General features: G+C 43.5%; 1 long non-coding RNA gene across 2 annotated transcripts; it reads left to right on the top strand.

The window, feature by feature from the left end:
- Positions 1–22,327, top strand: LOC125613631. Of its 2 annotated transcripts, none has more exons than XR_007344193.1 (5): positions 1–1,817; positions 2,174–2,247; positions 17,802–17,896; positions 19,331–19,439; positions 21,914–22,327. It is a non-coding gene; the product is annotated as an uncharacterized LOC125613631 (long non-coding RNA). The 2 variants fall into 2 exon arrangements; XR_007344192.1 differs by having other exon boundaries at positions 3–2,074.
- The last annotated feature ends 1,405 nt before the right edge of the window (positions 22,328–23,732 follow it).

The following is a 23,732-nucleotide window of genomic DNA, read 5'->3' as shown; positions in this document are numbered from 1 at the left end:
TCTAAATAAAATACAAAATAGGGCTGGGGATGCAGCTCCGTGGGCAAGTGCCCCTGAGTTCAATCCCCAGTACCAAAGAAGAAAAAGACCCACCATGACTGTGGCCAAAGTCTTGGATAAAGGAAGGGAGAGTAGATATGTGTTCATCAAGTGTGTCTGGACGACATTGGAGATGAGCCATTGCTTATCTTCTGTCGTTTGTCCATTTCCCTGTGCAAGCAGACCAGTGGGCGTTGTGCTCATCACCTTAGCAGAGGCATGTGGCAGGGTACAGAATACCAAAAAATCTTTTACAAAAGGGATTTATTTAGGGTTTTGTGTATCCTCTTAAATTTTTTTCCCATTCTTTTATTGGTGCATCAGAGTTGTACATAAAGGTCAGATTCATTGTGGTATATTTGTACATGCAAGCAATATCACTGTATAATTTGACCACATTGTTCCCCAGGCTTTGTGCTTCTTGAGGAGACTTGGAGGGATAGTGTTTTCCGTAGGGCAAAGGAAAAAAGCCTCTGGGGAGTCAAGTCCTCTGGGAGGTACCTCTGGACAGCAGGACATCTTTCAAGAGAGGCTCATTCCTTGAACTTTCCAAGAACCTGATGGACCAGATGGGCCCTGAGAATATGGCGGACCTTTTAAGATGGACATTAGAGGACTTGTTGTCCACCTGCATGTGCCTCACTGCATGAGGCCCTGGCACAGCTCTAAGGCTGTGACAACTCTAGACAGTGAGTGGGAGCTGGGGACAGGAAATTAGGATGATTGGAAAGAATGACAGTTTTGCTTCTTGATCCCCAGGATATAAGAGATACAAAGTTACAGATGCCCGGATGTAAACTCCTTTCTGCCAGGGGCCTGGGGACAAATCATCAATGAGTTAGAAATGGTGTACTTGAGGTATCATCATTGGTTGATCAATACCAAGGTGCTCCTAAGTCTTTATTTTTATTTTCTATCTTGATGAGAAACTTGCAATTTTTGTTCTGTGATAGTACAAACAGAATTGTGCTAGTCACAATTTTTTGAGGGGTGTGTGCTGCAGACTGAACTCAGGACTTCACTCATGCTAAGCATACACGGCGATACGATTGAGCTACACCCCAGCCCTGGCTGTTTCCAATTTGTATAGGTAATTTTGTGTATGTTTCATGGCTCCCACTTGTTTCTGTCTTATGGCTTTCTTGTTTTGGGGTGGTTCTGGGGGAATGTACCCCTTCACCCCATCCCTTAGTTTGTCGCTTTGTTACTGTGGCTGTCGGGGCATCATGAGACCCTTGCATAGGAGGTTGCGCAGGGCAGGGCTTCCCCTGCCTTCACTCCCAGACTTCTGTGCCTGGGTCTAGAGGAGCCTTTCCCCCCACCTCAGAAGTTAATTGTAGGGCTGTGGTTGTGGCTCAGTGGTAGAGCGCTCGCCTAGCATGCGCGAGGCCCTGGGTTTGATCCTCAACACCATATAAAAATAAATAAATAAACAAAATAAAGGTATTGTGTCTAACCAAAAAATAAATATTAAAAAAAAAGTTAATTGTAGAGGCTGTGTAGAACATTCTTCAGGTACGGAAGCAACTGGCTAGACTCCTTTAAGCGCTGTTGTCCCAAGGAAATCTGAGACTGCCTCTCTGGGAGTAGGAAGCAAACTCATTGGCTAAGTAAATACTCGTCGCTGCTCTGCCCTTGGTTTTCTGAAGTTTGCATTGTTTTCCCAGGATGGCTGGAATATGGAGAAAGAGAAAAACTAACCCTGGCTGCAGCTCATGTGTGCCCCCTGCACAGTTCTTCCAGACAACTGGGAATGGTGAATCTGGAGTGCTCTGTGTGTAAGCATGTGTGTGTGTCCTGGTGTGAGCGTGGCAGACCAAGGAGAACCAGCTTGGAGGGAGAAGTAGTTGGAGGGTGTAACAGGAAGGCAAGAGGCAGGGCTGGCTCCCACTTTGTTGACTTAGCAAGTCTGACTGCAAAGCCAAGGCCTTTGGAAAGAATGGCCTCCCTGCTTCCGGCAGTTTCTTTTGAGCTGGTTCCCAGACTGAGCTAGATTCTGCCTTGTTGATGTTCAACTGGGTTCCAGAGCACTCAGGTTTGGAGAATTCCACCAAGATTTGTACTTGGTGATGACCTGGGGGGTAAAATAGGGCTGTGTTTTCTTCTAAGGAAGATCTTTCCCTCCACTTCACAGGCTTCTTGGGTCCTTCTTTCCTGTGAATCGGAATTTATCCCAGGGGCATGCTTCCACTTCCTGATCATTGCAAGGTGAAGTAGGTTTTCTTTTTCTTTATTTTTTTTTCTGGTTAGGTGGTTTTGATTTCAAAAGCAATCTCCTCTGACAACTTTTCATTAGCTGTTGAACAAATGTGGCAGATATAAGTTACAGCCATGTGTTTGGCAACTCCAGGCTGGGGCCTGAATTTCTCCTGGCTGTGGCCTCTGGTTTTATTCCACTCATCCAGCAGGTGGCACTAAAGACCCACTGACTCCACAGTCTCCAGCGTGTCCTATGGGGAAATTCAGGCCAGCTCAAGTTTACTTCCCGGTTTAGTCAGTTTCTTGCTAGTTGACAGACTCACCTGTGCATTCTTAGTATTTATTCCAGATTTTATACCTAAGTGTTCTCAGAAAAGGTTACTGTGAGATCTTAGGTAAGGGACATCAGATACCCTGCCTCCAATACCTACCTTCAATTCTGACTTCAAAGTGTGTGCAGATGCAAAGAATGGTAAACGTAATGCTCTGTATTCCTCTACCACATTATATGCTAGGTGCTTGTTCTAATGAAGCAGGTTTCACAGAGGCTTGGGGAAGGCCAGATAGCTAGCCCAAGGTCACAAAGGTAGGATAGGATGGAACTCAAGTTTTCTGATGCCAAGTTTTTGGGCTTGTGTATTTGTGCTACCAAAGTGGGAAACATTTAGATTTAGCAGAAGTCTAGGACTTTCACACAAAGCAAAAGGACTTCTTTGTAGATTTGGTCTTTATTCATTCATTTATTTCTGAACTTCTGCTATATACTGTGTACTCAGGGTGAAGAGGCAGAGGCCCCACCTAGTTCTTGCTTTTAGGGAGTTCAGACTCTAGAGGGGGAGGTGATAGCACACACAAAGGCCCTTAAAATACTGTGGAAGGACCATGATAAGAGTAAACTCAGAGGAAGGGCTGGGAGGTCAAGGAGAGCCCTCAAGGGAGACAGCCTCTAAGCTAGTCCTTAAGGACTTGGTCAGGCAAGTGGTGGGGGGGACGTCACCCAGCCTGAGGGAGCAGTGTATACAAAGACCTCAGGTATGAGAAGACTTGACGTATTAGGGAGAACTGGCAAGGTACAGAGTGGGGGAATGAAGTCCCGTAAACAAGGCACCTTGAACGTTATGCCAACAGCTTGAAGGTTTCTTAATAGGAAGGCAACACAGACACATTTTCACTTCAAGAAGATTCTTCTAGTTTCTGGTGGGGAGAAGTGGTAGGAGGCTGAAGGCAGGGAGGCCAGGCTGGTGGGGGCTGTCAGTTGTCCAGCAAGAGAGGACAGTGATGGAGGTGGAGGGTGGTGGGCTGGTTGGGACTCCATAGAGAAGGTAGGGCTGACAGGAGTGGGAATGGATTGCTGGTGAGAGTGGGGCAAGGGGAGGATCCTCTGGGATGACCTCAAGACCCTGGCTCCTGCAGCCAGATGGATGGAACAATCTGTTAAGTGTGAGTGATCTTCATCATTCAAAAGCACTTCTACAGCCATTATTTCAAGAAGACAGTGTTCCACATTTCAGACGCACATCTGTGTTCTCAGAGTTTGGGGTCTCCCAGGACTTTGTAGCCCTGCACCCTAAGATGTGAATGTCATGCCTCCAGAGAACCCTCTGCTTGCCCTGTGCTCTCCTTTCTCTTAGAGCAGACACTCAGGATGGTGCCTTCCTTGCACAGGGTGCCTGCAGTGGACACCCCAGGTGCCTCCTTTACACCCTTTCTCCTTTTTTTGGTGACTAGACCTTACCCATAAAGCCTGTGGGCTTTGGGAAAAGCTCATCCCATCCCCCGATATAAGAGCCGGGCATAGTTTCAGGCCTAACATAGTGCTTATAATTGCATTCTTTGGCCATTATATCTGTTTCCTAGGCTTGCCAAAGCAAATTACCAAAAAGTTAGTGGCTTAAGACTGCAGAAATATGTTCATCGTCAGTGCTGGAGGCGGGGGCCAGAAGTCTGAAATCAGGGTGTCAGCTGACTTCTCTCAAGTCTGTGTCTTGTCTGTCTATCTTCTGGTGACGGTCAGCATTCCTTGGCTTGTGGCTGGCTGCTCTTTCCGGTCATTGCCAGTGTTCACATGGCTTTCCACTTTCTTATAAGAATGCTTGGGATTAGATTTAGAACTCACTAGATTAATCTAAGATAGACTTTTCTCAAGAGCCTTAATGGCATTTCAAAAAAAGGTCACACTCACTGGTTCCAGAGGTGGGAAGGTAGCATAATGTTGCCTCTAAATGGCAGAACAACAAAATTGTAACCAGGATGACGTTGTTGAGCCCCAGTCCAGAGGATGGCCTGCTCCTAGGCTTTCTGTGACAGAAGTCAGCAAACCCTCTTTCTTGCTTTAATCCAATTTGACACAGTTTGACCCCTGCCCACCCCATCGCTAGCTGCTGAATGTGCCCTAATTGACACACAGTGTCCATCTGGAGTCCTGTCTAATGGCTGTTGAGTGTGGTAGAGAGATGGTGGCAAGAGCCCGGAAGCCTTGGGCTCTACGTTGGTACTCTGAGTGACCTTGGGCAAGCCACAACTTTGCTGACCATCAGTTTGAATATAAATGGGCCCTTGTCCTTGCAAAAGGCTCTTCAAAATGGAAGCCAGTGTGGTTTCTTTTGTTATGGCCTCTGCATTCCAAGAAAGACGTAATAGAACTGGAAAAGGGCCAGACGCTGGAGTGATGAAGGGCTTTGACCATGAGGGCAGGAGCTCCAGATAGAATTGTGCAGGCTGAGGAGGGAATGTAATCCAAGTCCTCTGTATGCTAACGCACCCTGGCAAGGCGGAACAGGCCTTGTTCACCAGATCCCAGGGTCCTTAGAAGCTCAGAGAGGTACTTCTAAAAGTTTGAGAAGTTGTTTTAGGGCAAACAATAGAAAGCGCTGTTTTACAGGGTGGAGAGGTGAACTTGAGGTGTACTTCCCGCTCCAGCCTTGTGATCGTGAGCAAACCTTTTCACCGAGTCTGAGATTGCTCATTAGTAGTTTTGGGGGTTATAAATCTGTTAGTCAACCAGCAGGGAATTTATGCAGACTAACCACTGCTCTACCCACCCACCAGCACGGGCACCCCTCTGACTCCATTTCCTGCTTTTTACTATAGACGATTTACTACAGACGGGTGAATGCATGAGGTCTCATTTTCTGTCCTTGCTCCAGGACTGCTCAAGTGACTCTCCTGTCTCCTGCATCACCTATTACCCGCTCTCTACCAGATAGTGCTCAGGTGTTTATCTTAGTTACTTACGTTATTTCGTGCTGGGGATTTAACCAGGGAAGCTTTACCATTGAGCAACATACCCAGCCCTTTTTGTGTTTTGAGATAGAGTCTTGCTAAGTTGTTCAGGCTGTGGCCTCTAACTTCTAATCCTCCTGCCTCAGCCTTGCAAGTCTCTGGGATTATAGGAGTGTGCCACTTCCCCCAGCCTCTGAAATGTTTCAAAAATGCTATCATTTTTCCCATCTTAAAATAATTTTCCCTTAATTCTACTTTCCCCTCTAGCTACTGCCCCACTTTCTCAGCAAAACTCCTTGAAAGAATCATCTGTACTCATTGTCTTTTCTAGCTCAGTGAATCTTTTTTTTTTTTTTTTGCTTAGTGAATCTTCACAAATTGAACATACCTATATAACTACTACCCAGATTTTATAAAAGAATATTACCAGTACCCCAGGAACTCTACACCCCTTCATGCCCCAATTAACTACTATCCTGATTTATTATGCCATACATTTGGTTTATGTTTTTAATTTTACTGTAAAATATGTACCACATGGGGCTGGGGTTGTAGCTCAGTGGTAGAACGCTTGCCTAGCACACGTGAGGCACTCGGTTCAATCCTCAACACCACATGAAAAAAATTAATAAACTAAAGATATTGTGTCCATCTACAACTAAAAATATCTTTAAAAATGTATAACATAAAATTTATCATTTCAACTACTTTAAAGTGTACAATTTACTGGTGTTTTGTACATTTACAATGTTGTGCAACCATTACCCTTCACAGTTTCAGAATGTTTTCATCACTTCAGAAGAAAACCCAAACCATCCCAGGTACTCAGGAGGCTGAGTTAGGAGGATCACAAGTTTGAGGCCAGCCTCAGCAACTAAGTGAGACCCTGTCTCAAGATTTAAAAAATGCTAGAAATGTAGCACAGTGGTAGAACTCTCTAACTCATCCCTCCAGCTTGCATGAAGCCCTAAGTTCAATTTCTTAGCACTGTCCCCTACCCCTGCAAAAAAAGAGAAAGAAAACCCATACTTATTTGTAGCCATTCTCCAGTCCCCATTCTTTTCAACCTCTTGCAACCTCACTAGTCTGCTTTGAATTTCTATGGACTTGCCTATTCTGGATGTTTCATATAAATGGAATCATGTCATATATGGCCTTCTGTGTCTGGTTTCTTTCACTCAGCATATTTTCAAGGTTCATCCATGTTGTAGAATGTAGCAGTACTCCATGCTTTGTTAAGGCTGAATAATATTCCTTGTATGATTGTACCATATTTTGTTTAACCATTTCTCCATCCATGGACATCGGATTGTTTTGACCCTTGGCTATTGTGAATAGTGCTGCTATGAATATTAATGTCCAGTTTTTTTTTAATATTTTATTGGACACACCTTTATTTATTATTTATTTTTTTTATGTGGTGCTGAGGATTGAACCCCGGGCCTCGCACGTGCTAGACAAGTGCTCTACTTCTGAGTCACAATCCCAGCCCCTTAATGTCCAGGTTTTTGTTTGAATACTAGTTTGGTCTGTTTTTAAACTTTAAACAAGTTCTTATATTCTTTTTTTGTCTGACTTTATAGTCTACCAATATCAAAATCATTGTATAATATGAGACTCCTCCATGTTGTTGCACATAACAGTAGTTTGTTCATTTTTGTTCATGTTACTATATGACTGTGTGGCCATTTAGCTAATCTGTTTTTTTTTTGTGTGTGTGTGTGTGGGGTACCAGGTATTGAACCTGGGGGCACTTAACCAATGAGCCACACCCCCATTTTATATTTTATTTAGAGACAGGGTCTCCCTGAGTTGCTCAGGGCCTTGCTAAGTTGTTGAGGCTGCTTTGAACTCATAGTCCTCCTTCCTCAGCCTCCTAAACTACTGGGATTACAGATGTGCCCCACCACATGTGGCTAATCTACTGTTGAAGGGTTCTCTGCAGTTTGGAGTTATGCTGCTATGCTAATGCTGCCGTGGATGTTCTCCTTCGTGTCTTCTGATGAACCCAGGTATAGCTTGCTACTGGAGGGATGCTACTAGGAGTGGAATTGCTGGCCACAGATTGTGCATGGTACCTTTTGTAGGTACCGCTAAAGGATTTCCCCAGGCCTTCCTATTTTCACTCCCACAGGAGTGTGTGGAAGTCACGTTTGCTGCCCATCTTTGCCAACACGTGGCTTTCAGTCTTTGCTTTTGATCTTACTTTGCTGGCATATGGTTGTCTCCTCTGGGTTTACCTTGAGCCAGGTGCTCCCCTCATCCATTGCACCCTTGCTTTTGCCAGTGGTCAGCGCTCAGTCCCCATCTCTCTGACCAACCTACAGCCAGTGGCAGATTTGCACACCCACCTGCCTCAGCGTAGCTCCTAAGGCCCCCTCTCCTGGCCTTCCTTCTCCATACTGGCTGCTCCTTCTCAGCCACCCCACTTCTCCATGGTTGTTCTTTTCTGATCTCTGACTGTTAGGTGACCCTCAGGGTTCAGGACCTGATCTCCCTTCTCTCTAACTCATCCCTCCAGCGATCACAATCAGCACCACGGCTTCTCGTACCATCCCTATACTGGGATCACCCCATTTATATAATTGCAAGCTTGACACGTCCCCTCAGATGTTTAGTAGATACCTCAAATTTGGCAGAACAACTTCTCTTTCTCCAAAACTGCTCTCTGTCTCGGTTGATGGCAACTTTTCTAGAAAAGTCATCCTGAGTTTCCCTTTTGTTCATACCTCACAGGAGCCTAATTGCTCTTGTACTCCAACGCGTCCAAATATGGCTGCATCCCGCTCCTGCCTTCCATGCCAGAGCCGCCAGCAATTTTCACCTGGATTTTTGGAATAACTTACTGTCCAGTCTTCCTGCTTCTTGTCATGAATTTCAGCCCAGAAGCCAGGTGGTGCTTTTCGTGTTAAGGCCATCTTCTTCCCCTGCTCACTCTCCTCCAGCGGCTCCACATTTCAGAGGAGGAACTAAGGTTTGCAATGGCCCACCAGGCCTGGTGCAGCCGCCTCCTGTACTTATCTCCTGCTTCTCCTTGGCTTCTTCACACCACACCCTCAGGCCTTCTCCTGTTCCAGGACCAAGCCAGGCATGTCCCTGCCTTAGGGCCTTCAAGGTGGTTCTTCTCTTGCCTGCCTGGACACTCTTCCCCCAGGTCTTCTCATAGCTAAATCCCTTTCCCCCAAAGCCTCGCTCAACGGCCTTGAGGATTTCTGCTTAGTATCTATGATCTTGAAAACTGGCTTGTGGTCTATATGAGGCTCCAGTGTTTTTCTTTCCTTCACTTTCAAAGTCTGACAGGGGCCATTTTCCTCATGTTTTTTGAGGATGTGCATTTATTTCTGACCTGCCATTGAAGATGTGTCCTGACTCTGTTGGCGGGTTCTCCATCTTGGTGGGGCTTGGGTTCATCTCTCCCATGCGCTGGGAGGCCTCAGATGCTGAAGTTCGAGATCACTTGGCCGTGGTGCATTTCTTTGGGGAGAAAGCCAGCTTCCACATCCTCCCCGAGTTCCCGCTTTCCCTTCTTTTTTTGGCCTGTGACTATTCTTTTCTTTTTTTTTTAATACCTTTATTTCATTTTTTTATTTTTATGTGGTGTTGGGGATCAAACTCAGTGCTTCATGCATGCTAGGCAAGCTCTCTGCCACTGAGCCACAATTCCAGCCCCCTGCGACTATTCTTAACCCTTCTGTCAGCTCATTTGCTGCTGTGAAGGATTAGAAACTTTTCATCCAGCATTTTTAATGTTTTCAGCAGGAAGCAGATCAGAGTGTCCAGTTTGTTCTGTTGTCAGAAACAGGAGTCCGTTGACCGTGTGCTGGAGGAAGGAAGTGTGTGACTGGAGAGGTGGACAGGTCCAGGACGACTCAGCCCCAATCCTAGCTCTGCCTTCACCAACTGTGGTCTTAGGAAAGTCCCTGTCCCCTCTGGGCTTCAGCTGCCTACTTGGTAAAATGAGGGCTGGGGGGTAGGGTGGCCTCAACGAGGCTGTGATTCCTGGCTGTGGGTTTTCTGTGTCTCTGTCTTGAGGGAGTTTATGCATGTGTGAGGAAAAACTCTCAGTTCAGGTGGCCTTTCGGGTATTCTCAGTGACCTGCCAGGCCCTGCGTCTGGTTCAGAAGAGATGGCGGCTGGGCACCATGGCACACACCTGAAATCCCAGTGACTCAGAAGCTGAAGCAGGAGGATCACAAGTCCAAGGCCAGCCTCAGCAACTTATCAAAGCCCTGTCTCAAAATAAGAAAGAAAAGAAGAAAGAGCAGATTTAGAATGTCAGAGGTAAAAAATATAAAATAAGGAACAATTGATTCCCAAAGATCTGAGAGAGGAAGCCAGGTGTGGTGGTACATACCTGTAATCCCAGAGATTTGAGAAGGTGAAGCAGGAGGATGACAAGTTCAAGGCCAGCCTGGGCAACTTATCAAAGCCCTGTCTCAAAAAATAAAAAGGGCTGGGGTGGAACTCAGTGGTGGAGGGCTCCTGGGTTCAATCCTTTTTACTGCAAAACAAAACAAAACTAAATACAACTGGGGTGAGAGGGACATAGAGAAAAGAGATGTTACACATGACACGAGGGTCCCTGTTTTGGGTTGATACTTGGGAACAGGAGTTTGGACACAGTGAGTTTGTGTGGGGTGAGGATCTTCCACTAAATCTCTGGAAAGGAGGATCCTAAAGATAGAAATCATTGCCTTCCTCCTTCCTTTCTTTAGTCTCCTTTGTTTGAAAAATATATGTGTGTCTACACAATTTTAATAGATTTTATTAAGTAGATGCACAGCAATGTGAAATGTACTCACTGTCACTGAAATGTGAGGTTAAAAATAGTACCATGGTAAATCTTATGTCATGACTGTTTTGCCACAGTATAAAAAAAATCAAAACAGAAACAACTGAGAAAAATCTGAGAAACTGCCACAGTTTCCATATATGCCTCACCAGGTTCCCTATATATGGGGCCAGTGTAACGAAGAATAATAAAAATGAATCCCCATGCACAGAACTCGACTTAACCCAGATAATGTTTATCATCCTAGAAACCCACATGCTCCCTCCAATGTCTCTTTCCCCTCACCCCTTGCATATAACCACTATCCCAAATGCTGTGTCATTTTCTTGCCTTTCTTTAGAGTTTTATCGCATAGGCTTATATCCCAGATGTCAGAATGTTATTCAGTCTGGAGAGTTTGGGTGCTTCTATTGAAGGAAATCACATTGCATATATCAGGTCATAATTTGCTTTTTTTCCCACCAACATTGTGTTTGTGGGATTCCTTCATGCAACTGTAGTTCTTTCACTTTTATGGCTGCAGACTAAGGTCTGGATACAACATACATTTTCTAATCCAGTCTCATGTCTATGGGTGTTTGAGCTGTTTGTGGTTTTTATTTTTATGAGCTGTCTGAGCCTATGTTGTAGGAGAGCTTCTCTAGGTACATTATGGAGAGTAGAATTAGTGCCTCATAGAGTGTGTGTACTTGATAATGCCCACTGTTTTCCAAAGGTGTGGGGCATCTGCACTCCCACCAGCAGTGTATGGGACGTCCAGTACTCCATCTCTTCAGAGCTCTCTGGTGCTGGCCTGTGTCCCACCTCAGTTGTGTGTGTCCATATCTCAGAGGCCCTTGGCCATACTCAGGCCTCACTTGGCCTCTGTCCCGAGTACCTCTGGTTTGTTTAGCCAGCCCAACACCAACCCCTGGCTGACCCGAACTTCCTGCTTTCCTGAGAGTTTGAGCCCTTGATTGGATTGTTGGCTGAGGCTCTGGGTCCAGGCACAGAGCTCCAGCCATGGCTCTGAATTCTGGGTTCCAGGAGGGCCCTGTAGACCCGAGGGGGTCAAGGAGGTTAGACGTCATTTTCTCATGCTAAGCCAGGTAGCATCGGAATTTTCCACCATAGAGGAGATGTGTTGTCCGTCTTCTCCTCTGGCTCTTCCCACCCTGCTGATAGAATCCTTAAGAGAGATTTAACAACTTTTCTTGAGGCCTTTTGGCAGGTTAGCACCGGCACTGTCAGTGCTGGCAGGAGGACATGACATCTGTGCTGGCCCTAGGCCAGGCCATATGGATGTCTCTGTGCGTGATGCCAGCTCATCCTGCCCAGGGCCTCAGGTGTGCTGGTGTACAGATCCAGGGCCTGCCCGGCTCAGGACAGCCCCAGAGCCCACCTCCTATTGTCTTCATCTTCCTGCCAGACATTCCTTTTTAGATCTTGGCTACCCTCTGTCCCAAGCTCAGAGTTTCTGGGTTTTTCCTTATGGTAATCAGGACAGCAGTATGGCTACCCACACAGACCAGTGGCTACAACACCAACCCACCTGGCTTAGAATCTCAGTTCTACCTCTTTCTGCCTTGGGCATCTAGTGTGACTTGATAGCTTAGCTGCTATGTCCTTGTGGGCCTTATATACATGCACTGGGTTATTAAATGAGAAAATGGGTATAAAGTGTTAGTATTCTTTCTGATACATGTAGGACATCAAGAAATGTTTTGCATAGTTATGGTGATGTGGAAAGAACTGAGCTTAGAGCTGGGAAGACCTGGTTTTCAATCATGCTACTGCCACCTCTTAGTTGTGTCTTGCAATCTGTCTAAGCCTCCGTTTTCCCTATTTGCCAAATGGCAGTAAGGATTTCTACTTCATTTGGTTGTAAAAGACAAAAAGTGGTTTGCTTGATAAATATTAGTGACTATTTCTATATGAGATGCAGGGGCTTTATTTCCTAAAAAAGGATAGAGACAAAGTAATATAAAAAAAGAATCAATTTCTTGGGATAGCCCAGACTTCATAGTTTAAAGTACATGAACATTGTTTTAAAAAGAGAATATATTATAAACACTCTGGAAAAGAAAAAGGAAGATAAAATGAAACCCCCTCACAATCCCACCATCTAAACACGAGCACCCCGCCTGTTGGTATCCTTCCCAGGTTTTTCACGTGTATTTTATTAAGAGATCATAATTATAGGATACATGCAGTTTTGTATTCTTTCTCTAGTACTAAATGCTGTATCATAAACATTTTCTCATGTTTCTACGTGCTATTTGTAATTGTAATCTTTTATGGCTGCATACCGTTCTTAATTAAGATCTTTATGCATAAAGTTCTCCACTATTTCACATTTTTTTTTCCCCCTGAGGATTCCAGAAGTCAAATTGCTGGGTCAAATTACTTTTTATAGCTTCAGAATCATATAGGCAAATTGCTTTTCAAAAAGGTGGTATCCATTTATAATGCATTCAGGCCCAATATTGCTCATTCAGTGGCAACTTCATTGGTATCGGGTATTACAGACACCATTTTCTTTGGGTTGATTTATGAGCATTGTCTCATCTTCATCAGAGCAGTTGCCAGTCAGAAGAAGTAAAGAGGAGTTAAGAAACCACAAGAAACTTTATTGATGCAGACTCATGGAGTTCAAAGAGACCTTGAGCAATGCATTTCCTTCTTATTTTCTCTGATTTTACTTGCTACATTTGGATTATAAAGACATATATAATAATATATATACGTAATAATATAATAATATAGTCTATTATTTATTTTTTATTTTTTTGGATACCAGGGATTGAACTCAGGGGCACTTGACCACTGAGCCACATCCCTAGCCCCATTTTGTGTTTTATTTAGAGACAAGGTTTCACTGAATTGCTTAGTGCCTTGGTTTTGCTGAGGCTAGCTTTGAATGCCCCATCTTCCTGCTTCAGCCTCCTGAGCCACTGAGATTACAGGCGTGAGCCAGCCACTGTTCCTGGCTTCAATCTTGTTTTAAAAGAAAGTTTTTCTTAAAAGAAAGGCTGAAAAAAACTTTCAAAGCCACTTGCATTTTGTTTACCCTGAGCTGAACAAGACATCATTTGTAATTGCTGAAAGATACTCCGTAGAGAGGACTTACCACAGTGTATCTTGCCATTCTTTTATGTTTTTTCTAAATTTTCCTTATTATTAATAATACTATAGTGAACATCTTTTTGCATAAACCTCTAATTTTTTTGGATTGGTTGCTTAGAAACAATTCTTGGAAATGAAATTTATGGATCAAAGGGCATTCATATTTTACTTTATTTATTTTGGCATTTTAAAGACAGGGTGCCAAATTGCTCTAAGGCTTATGCTAGTTTATGACCCCACCAACAATGTAGAAATGTGTTCAATTCACTTTCCATTGCCAGCAGTGGCTTCCCATATTAAAAAAAAAAAAAAAAAATCTCCCAGTATGCAGCTTCTGTAGATTTATGTCGTGCTCTAATCCAGTGTTAATCTAACCTTAAAAGCTAGGAGACTTTTCCCCCTTTGAGTTGCAAACCAAATCCTTCCTGTCAATTTGAGGCTTGGCTTTATTCTGTAAGGACTTAGAGTTCTGCATTGGAGATGTCAACTTCTATTTTCCTTTCTTTGTAAAACCTCATGGCCAAGTTTGCATGAATTAGTATAGAAGAAAAACATTGCCATTGTTCCAAGAAGTGCTTCAGTATTTCTCTGCTGGATTATGGGTTGGAAGAGTTATCCATGGCCATGGAGGGGAGGGGCAGCTCAGGTGTTGGGCTCTGCCATCTGATTCACTGACTGGGATGTGACAAAATCAGTGAGGGTGGCCTTGGGGAAGAGTTCTGTGTGTTGGGCTGTGTCAGAACAGGTACTACCTGGAAGAGTAGATATTTTGTCTCTCAACATCTCTTTTCTTTTTCTGGTAATCAAGTGTTCTCTCTCTCTCTCTCTCTCTCTCTCTCTCTCTCTCTCTCCAACTACTGTATCCTGATCTAACCCTGGCCTTTCCTTTTTGGCTAGAAATCCCTTTTCCTCTTGGCTAGAATGATTGACTCATGAGTGGGCACTTGACCCAAGAATGACCAGCCCAATCCTTCATGGGATTTGACCTAGGAATGCTGACATACACTATATTCCCATGAAGCTTGGTAAACCGGGATGATTTAGGTTGAAGGCTGTGGTACTTCTCTAGTCCCATCATGTGGAAAAAGTGACTTGCACCTGCAATTGAAGCCTGGGACTATGAAACTAAGGAAAAGCAAACAAAGACGTGGCAGGGGAGGTGGAAAGGGATGGTCTCCATGCCAAGCCATGAATGCTGGTCTGGATTGGATTTCATTTTGCCTTTACAATGGAAAAATTCTAGTGCACCTGGAGGGGCCAGAGAGCTTATATGTAAGAGATAAGCACAGAAAGTTCTAGAAAGAGGGAGCCGAGGGTTTGTATTAGAGGAAAATATCGGTTGTCGGATTCAAACATTGCAGGTATTTGAGACGATAGGCTGGAGCAAGGTAAGAATCGGTTGCTGGGAATATGAGGAGCATGTCGGGAAGTACAAAGCTAAAGAAGAGAAGGGCGTTTGCTGCATTTATCTGGGTACGTGGTGATCTTGAGCCACACTGGCGGTGGGATGGAGAGGGAGCGATGGTTGCAGGAGAATTGCAGAGGAAGAATTCTTAGGGCTTAGTGACCTGTTGGCTAACTGTGTTCCTCTGCTCATGTTGCCATAACAAAATACCACAGATGGGGGCCTGAACAGCAGAAATTTGGTTTCTCACAGTTCTGGAGGCTGGGACGTTCAAGATGAAGGTGCCGGCAGGGTGGGTTTCGGATGAGGCCTTTCCGTTCATCTTGCAGATGGTGCTTTCTCATCCTTACATGGCCTTTTTCCACCTCTGGTCATGTGGGAGAGCAATCTCTGGTGTTTCTTTCTAGTGTATGTAGCCCAATCTTTTTTTCTTTTATTATATATATATATATATATATAGTTATAGTTATAGATGAACACAATGCAATGCCTTTAATTTATTTATTTGTTTTTATGTGGTGCTGAGAATCGAATCCAGTGCCTCACACATGCTAGGCAAGTGCTCTGCCACTGAGCCACAACCCCAACCTAGCCCAATCTTTTTCGCTTTTCTTACAGTTCTTGCTATTGAACTATATTGTCTTTGCTTAGAAGGCCTCTTTCTTCTTGTGTTCCAAGGAGTGTCCTTAGAAAATTATTAGTCTTTGCTTGTGCATTTTCTGAAAATAATTGTCTTTAAGTACAGTATCCATCTGTTGTTTTTCTTTGGAGAGATTTGCTTTGCTACAATATNACCAGGCCTGTGAAGCTAGGACCCCCATCTTTTTTTTTTTTTTTTTGAGAGAGAGAGAGAGAATTTTTTAATATTTATTTTTTAGTTTTCAGTGGACACAACATCTTTATTTTATTTTTATGTGGTGCTGAGGATAGAACCCAGTGCCTCACACATGTGAGGCAGGCACTCTACCACTGAGCTATAGCCCCAGCTCTAAATATATTCTTTTTAAAAAAAGTTTTTAGTTGTAGATGGACACAATACTGCCGCAGTCTGGCTGGGCACAAATCACGAGCCACTCAAGAGGAACAAACTTTATTTCTGAACTCCACCAGCACACTCCACACACGCTCCCCAGGAACTCTCCCGAATGCCACGCGGCTCCTCCAGGAACCACCAACTAGAAATCCCTCCTCTGGCACTTCCCCAACCAATGTGAACTCTTCAGGAATCCCCGCGAGAGCTCCTTGAGAACTCAAAAGTCATCATCTTAATGGCTCGCTGGCATCACCTCTCAAACACTACTTCTGGCAAAAATGCCATGCGTCATCCCGACTCTGCTGTGGCCCTCAACACAATACCTTTATTTTATTTATTTATTTTTATGTGGTGCTGTGGATTGAACCCAGGGCCTCGCAGGTGCTGGGCGAGCGCTCTACCACTGAGACAAACCCCAGCTCCTAAATAAATATATTCTTTATAATATAAAATATATTATAAGCATTTTCTCATACTGCTATAGTTTTCATAGCTACCATTTTTAAAGTATTTTTTTAGTTGTTGATGGACCTTTATTTTTTATTTATTTATATGTGGTACTGAGAATTGAACCCAGTGCCTCACACATGCCAGGCAAGTGCTCTGCCCCTGAGCCACAACCCTAGCCCTTCATAACTACCATTTTTTTAAAAAAATATTTTTTGGTTGTTGATGGACCTTTATTTTTTTAAAATTTATTTTATGTGGTGCTGAGAATTGAACCCAGGACCTCACATGTGCAAGGCAAGTGCTCTACCGCTGAGCCACAACCCCAGCCCCATAACTAGTCTTTTCAAAGGCTGCAGTGCACTCCTGATTCTATTCTAGTATTGCTCGTCTTTCTCTTACCTAGTTGTCATTGGCTAGCCAACGAGTCAGTCGTAAGCCCCATCCACCTTCCTTCGTTCCTTGTCACCGCATCTTCCCCCCCCCCGACTCCTAGCCACCTATCTTAAGATCAGGTCATTGTGTGATGGGGGCTTCCTCACTGGCCAACTGTCTCCTGCCACTAGTAGTACCCACTGCATTCACCTGACACAGAGGAGACAATGAAATTTAAGGCTGTGTTTTTTAATGGTACTCATTCACTCTTAACATTGACGGGCTCTAAAGTCACACTCTTCAGCTAGGCACTGGAAGTCTTCCACAGTCCAGCATTAACGCAGCTTATTTACTCCCACCCTTCCACCTCACTCTGTTTCTCTCTTCTATCCTTTCTTCCTCCCTCCCTCCTTCCTTTCCATCCTGTCTTCCTTCCTTCTCTCAGTACTAGGGACTGAACTCAGGGGCTGAGCTATATCCTCAGCCCTTTTTATTCTTTGAGACAAGGTCTCACTAAGTTGCCAAGGCTGATCATGAACTTGGGATCCTCCCGCCTCAGCCTCCTGAGCTGCTCGGATTACAGTTGTGTGCCATGGCTCCTGGCTATGATTATCTTTTAGAAAAATTATTTATTTGGGGATGGGGTTGTAGCTCAGTGGTAGAGTGCCTGCCTCGCATGTGTGAGGCACTGGGTTTGAACCTTAGCACCACATAAAAATAAATAAATAAGCTGGGTGCAGTGGTGCACTCCTGTAATCCCAGTGGCTTGGGAGGCTGAAGCAGGAGGATTGCGAGTTCAAAGCCAGCTCAGCAACAGTGAGGTGCTAAGCAACTCAGACCCTGTCTCCAAATAAAAAATATAAAATAGGGCTGGGGATGTGGCTCAGTAGTCGGGTGCCCCTGAGTTCAATCCCTGGAATTCCCTTCCGCAAAAAAAAAAAAAAAAAGAACTAATAGATGATGTTTAAAAAATGTTTATTTAATTTGGTGCTATTTATATAAATTCAGTGATTTTTGTATATTGATTTTTTTTATTAAGTAATATACAATAAAACTAATAATTTCTCCATAGATTTTTGTGTTTTCTATGAAGCCAATATTATATATGAGTAATGAATGTTTATTTCATTTTTCTAATTCTTATACCTTTGTTTCTCTCACCTAATATAATGTTGAATACAAAGGCTATAGTGGGAATTATTTTCTTTGGTCTGAAAGGGAAAATATTCAACTCTTCACCATGAACTGGAATTATTGCTGCTGATAAACAGTTTAGGAGGTAAGGGATTCTATTTTAGCTTCCTAAGGATTTATTTTTATATTTCTATTTGTTATAAATGGATAGTAAAATTTATTTAAAAAATTTTTGTTTACTAAGATATGGTATCTCTCCTTTAATCTGTTAAAGTAATAAATTAGTGTTTTTCTTTTTCTTTTTCTTTTTTTTCCCAGTACTGAGAATCTAGCCCATGGATGCTTTATCTCTGAGCTACATCCCTGGCCCTTTTCAGTTTTTGAGACAGGGTCTTACTAAGTTGCTGAGGCTGTCTTCAAACTTGGAAATAAGCACATAAAAAGATGCTCAGGACTGGGGATGTGGTTCAGTAGTAGAGCATGTGCTTAGCATGCAGGAGGTCCTGGGTTCCATCTCTAGCACACGCACGCGCGCGCACACACACACACACACACACACACCAAAAAAAAAAGTGGTTAACATCATTGGTTATCAGAGAAATTCAAATAGAACCACAATGAGCAGCATTATACATTCACTAGAATGGCTCAGATTTAAAAACTGGCCAGGCACATTGGCTCATGCCTGTAATCCTAGTGGCTTGGGAGGCTGAGGCAGGCAGATCACAAGTTCAAAGCCAGCCTCAGCAAAAAAAGAGAAGCTTCAGCCTCCTGCATTGCTGGGATTACAGGCATGCACCACTGCACCCCGCTCCACTGATTATTTAACCCATAGCTTTAAAAAATGTGCTTCTTCACTTCTAAACCCTTGGATTTTTTTTCTAGGCTTCTGTTTGTAATTGACTTCAGTTTTAATTCTATGGTGGTCAGAGAAAGTGGTCTATATAGAATACCAGTCCTTAGAAGTTTGTTGAGATTTGAATTTAGTTAATCTCTGAAATGTTCCATGTTTTTCTAGGAAAAACACATATTCTGAAATAATTGGGTACAGTGGTATCTATCCCTTTAAAAAGTTAAATATCTTATATATGAAAAATCTTCTAAACTGTTTTCCAAAGAGTCATCATTTTACATCCCACCAGCATTGTATGACAGTGCTAGTTGTTCCACATCCCTTGTCAACACTTGGAATAGTCAGTTTTTAAATTTTTTTTTGTACCAGGGATTGAACTCAGGGGCACTTGACCACATGAGTTCACAAACAGTTCCACAGTGGTAATGTTCTTTGGTCATTGATTGGATCAATGAAGTTGCTGCTGGGGCCTTACAGTATCTGACAGAGCCTCCATTTAGTGAGCACATACTCTGTGCAGAGGCACTTTACATGGTTTCTCTCAGGCCTCATAACACCATGAAGAGATGGGGAATATAATTCCCATTTCCCAGCTAGGGAAACGGAGGCTCAGAGACATGAAGCCACTTGCTTAAGCCAGGTGTGACCAGCTCCAGACTCATGCCCTGTTGTCTATGTTGGAGTCAAACTGAATTGGAGGCCATAATTCTGCCTCATTTTCCCCAGCATTCCTATTCCTGGGCTCCCTGAGAGGGTCTCAGCTGTCAGCCAGATGGTTCTGAGGCCCAGGGCCTGCAGCTACCTCTGTAACCAGTTCCTTCCTCCTTGCAACATGGTGAGTAGGTGATATAACCTCAGCATGGAGAGGACTATGTGTGTACACGTGTGTGTCCGTGTGTGCTGGCAACAGCATAAAGGAAACAGCATTAGTCTTCTCCATTCCCACCATCACAGCCTCATCGACTCTTCCTTCACATCTCTCAGGAATGTGGACCCTTTCCACCCAGGGTACAGCACATTTCTGAGAGGAATCATAATATCCCCCTTGTCCCTGTGCATTGCCAGAGAGGTTTCTGGAAGCCATTTTGGGGACTTGTCCTCAAAACACATAATGTCTATATAATATGGTAACAACTAGGTTAAAAAAATCTTTTTTTTTTCCTCTTGTGTTGGAGATCAAACCCACTGAGTATACCTCCAGCCCCATTAAAAATAAGATTGTAAAGGGGGAAAAAAAAAGCAAAGAAATGTGGTTATGAGTGTTTTTTTTCCTTTATTTTCAAAATTTTCTGTACTGTGGCTTTCTTATTTTTACAATTAAATTTATGAAAAATGCAGTGGATCGAACAAATAATCTGTTGCTTCTCTGTGAGAAACAATAATAATACTGCATTTCCAAGGAGGTTTTTAAAAATTACCTTTATAATTAAAATTTTGGTAGAATCTACATAAAATTTACCGTCTTAAACCTTTTGAGGGTACAGTTCATTGTCATTAAGTGCTTTCACGTGGTTGTGAAACCATCATCACTGTTCTTCCAAACTTTTTCATTGTCCTAAACTGAAATCCTATATCCACGGCTGTCCTTGCCCTCCTCCTTTAGCAGCCACCATTCCGCCTCTGTGACTTTGAGCATTTGATACCTCTTGTAAATGGGATCATACAATTCTTGCCCTTTTGTGTGTGTGGCTTTTTTTACTTGACATAATGTCTTCGGATTTTACCTTTGTCATGGTATATATTAAGGTTGGCTTCCTTCTTAAGGCTGAGTAATATCCCAATTGTGTATATATATCTATAGCTCTATCTTTCTCTCCCTCTATATCTATACCTTTACATTACATCTTGTTTTTCTCCATTCATCCATCAATGGCCAGTTGGGTTGTTTCTGCCTTTTGGCTATTGTTTAAACTAATGCTGCTAAGAAATTGGTTTACATATATTGAGTCCTTGCTTTCCATTCTTTTGGAATTGAAATTCTAAATCCCAAATTGGAATTCAATTTCAAATTCTTTTGGAATGTGCTTAGAAGTGGAATTGCTGCCAAGGAGCATTCTAGAACTCATTTCTGGAACTTTTGATAGTTTAAATGGTTACTGGGGATTGAACCCAGGAGTGCTTAACCACTGAACCTCATCCCAGCCCCTTTTATTTTTTATTTTTTTTAGTTGATGGATACTATACCTTTATTTTATTTATTTATTTTTATGTGGTGCTGAGGTTTGAAACCAGTGCCTCACACTTGCTAGGCAAGCGCTCTGCCACTGAGCCCCAACTGCAGCCTCCCCAGCCCTTTTTATTTATTATTATTATTTTTATTTATTAATTTTTAAACTTTTGGATATTTATTTTTTAGTTGTAAAATAAATATTATTTATTTTTATGTGATGCTGAGGATCGAACCCAGGGCCTTGCACGTGCTAGGCGAGTGCTCTACCACTGAGCCACAACCCCAGCCCCCTTTATTTTTTATTTTGAGACAGGGTCTCACTAATTGCTCAGGGCTTTGGTAAGTTGCTGAGGCTGGCACTGAGGTTGGTTATCACCTCCAACAATCTTTTACTCTGATTCCACCTCTCCTTCCTGGAGGACCTCGAGCGACATCAGGAGTCACTATTGATGAGAAGATGGGTGCATGTTTCTGAGATTTTGTTTAATCTTCAGAAAGTTATAGTTAATGATTTCCACATCAAGGGTTGCCCAGCATACCACCAATTTTGAATTTAAAGCAGAGCAAATAAATGTGAACAAATAAATGTGTTTTGTTCATAAAAATTGTGCTTATAATTGTGGTATATATACACAATGGAAAGTTACTCAGCCATAAAGAAGAATGACTTTATGACATTTGCCAGTAAATGGATGGATCTGGAGACTGTCATGCTAAGTGAAATAAGCCAGCCCCCAAAACCAAAGGTCAAATGTTTTTGCTGATGTGTGGATGCTAACCCACACTAAAGTAGGGGGGGAGAGGAAGAAGAGAAGTTCATAGATTAGACAAAGGGGAATGAATGGAAGGGAGGGGGATTAGGCAGAGGAAAGACAGTAGAATAAATCTAACATAATTTTCCTATGTACACATATGAAAATACCTAAGTAACTCCCACCGTCGTGCCTACCCACAAGAATGAGGTCCTAATTAGAATAATATATATCCCATGCTTGTATAATTTTATCAAAATACATTCTACTGTCATGTATAAGTAGGAAGAACCAATAAAAAAATGGAATTGAAATACAGGGAAAAAATCATGTTTACTACTCAGTAATTATGTGATTTTTACTTAATCAAATAATCTTTGCTTCAAGTGTTTCCTAGCCAAGTATAAAATGTCTTGAGAAGTACAAAAATGATAGAAGATGTGAAAGAACTCTGAGAAACGTAGAAGAAACACCAATGAAAGATTGGAGATGAAAGACTGCAACGTGGAAGCCAAGCCATACATTAAGAAAGATGGACAGACAGTGTTGGAAAAAGAACAGCAACTCCTGGGTACAAGATGACTGTTCCCTAGAAATGCTGGTTGGGTAATCAGTAGTCTGACTAATGTGGAAGATCACAGCCCAGTAAAAATGTGTTATGGCTGAGTGTCTTGCAGTGCAAGCTGGTGCGAATTAAGTGCTAAACACATAAAATAAATATATGAAACTAGTTGTATGTGCTGTAACTCACACCGCTGCAGGAGCTTTTAAAAGTTGCTAATAAAATAATAATACATTTTATTTATCTGACTTTGTGTTTGAAAGGGCAACAGACTGTTTCCAGGTGGCCATGCGTCTTGCCTCCCAGGGTCCTGGGGGCCATTCTGTCAAGCGTGGGCTATCTGGGGCCTTTGCCTTTTGCAAGTTGCCCCTTGTTCCGGTAGCTAGGGAGGTGTCTCAGGCTGAAGGAGGCGTCTTGGCCCGACAACAGCCGCATGTCTAAGGCCTTGCCTGGGACATCTGCAGCTGCTGTTGGGAGGCAGAGGCTCCCTCTGCTCCTCTCATGAGTTCCCTCAGGCTTGTGTCTTGGGCCTTGCAGACCACAGCCCTGAGCATTGTCCTTAAAGGTTCATTTACTTCCCTGACCCCAAACCCCTCACTCGCACTCCCTCCTCCTGTGTCCCACGTGGCCCAAACGCTTCATCTCTGCCTGGCTGGGAGTTCTCGACCTGGCAGCCCATTCACTTACTGAGCCCAAGCACTCCACTCAGGTCCCAGGGATCACAATGGGCAGCCCAGGCTGAGAGTCACTGGCTCAGCCAAGTGCATGTCCCCGATGGAAGGAGAAAGGAAAGGAGTTCTCCTTGCACACTTCAGGCCTCTTTCACCGGCCACCCCGAGGCCTTTAAGGACAGAGTGGGTCGTCTTCTACTTGTTCCATCTGCGGTGCTGCCATAGGTACTGCTGTGGAGCAGACACACAGTCTTGTCAATAAAATAAAACTTAAATTTCTGATATTGGTCCAGCAGATTTAATACTCTGCACTCTCCTACCCAGACCCTCAAATGAGCCAAAGGCATAGAATTTGGAGAAAAACAAACAAAAACAGGATCGCAATCTGTGTTTGATGGCAAATGGCCCGGTGCTTCACTTCTGTGAGACTGAGACTTCCCAATGTGAAAATGGGAACAGGCGCTTTGGCACATCAGTCTTCCTTTGGTGCGAGCCTGGCGCTAAGGCTTGACCTTTATCGTCTCCAGTTCTCTCTACAACCCTGTTAGGCAGATCTTTTGTTGACTTTTTTTTTGGTACAGGGGATTGAACCCAGGGGGTGCTTAACAACTGAGCCCCAGCCTTTTTTATATTTAATTTAGAGACAGGGGCTTGCTAAGTTGCTGAGGCTGGCTTTGAACTTGAGATTCTCCTGCCTCAGCCTCCTGAGCTGCTAGGATTACAGGCATGGGCCACCGTGCCTGGCTTTTGTTGCCTTTTTATCAAGGTGAAAGGAGGTGAACTAGAGGTACTTATGGAGGTAACACAGCTAGCTACTGTCTGAATGGGGATCTGCACGCCCACATGGTGATTAAACAGGGGCAGCTATGGAACCAGAGGAGGTTCAGATCCCGGCTCCACCTGTTGCCAGCTGGGTGATCTTGGGTGTGGCATGTCACCCTTCCACTCTTCACTCTCCTCTATTGCACCCCTG

Source organism: Marmota marmota, unplaced genomic scaffold (genome assembly GCF_001458135.2).
Source record: "Marmota marmota marmota unplaced genomic scaffold, marMar, whole genome shotgun sequence".
NCBI lineage: Eukaryota > Metazoa > Chordata > Mammalia > Rodentia > Sciuridae > Marmota > Marmota marmota.
The sequence above is the reverse complement of the archived record's forward strand: the minus strand, read 5'-3'. Positions and strand labels throughout refer to the sequence as shown.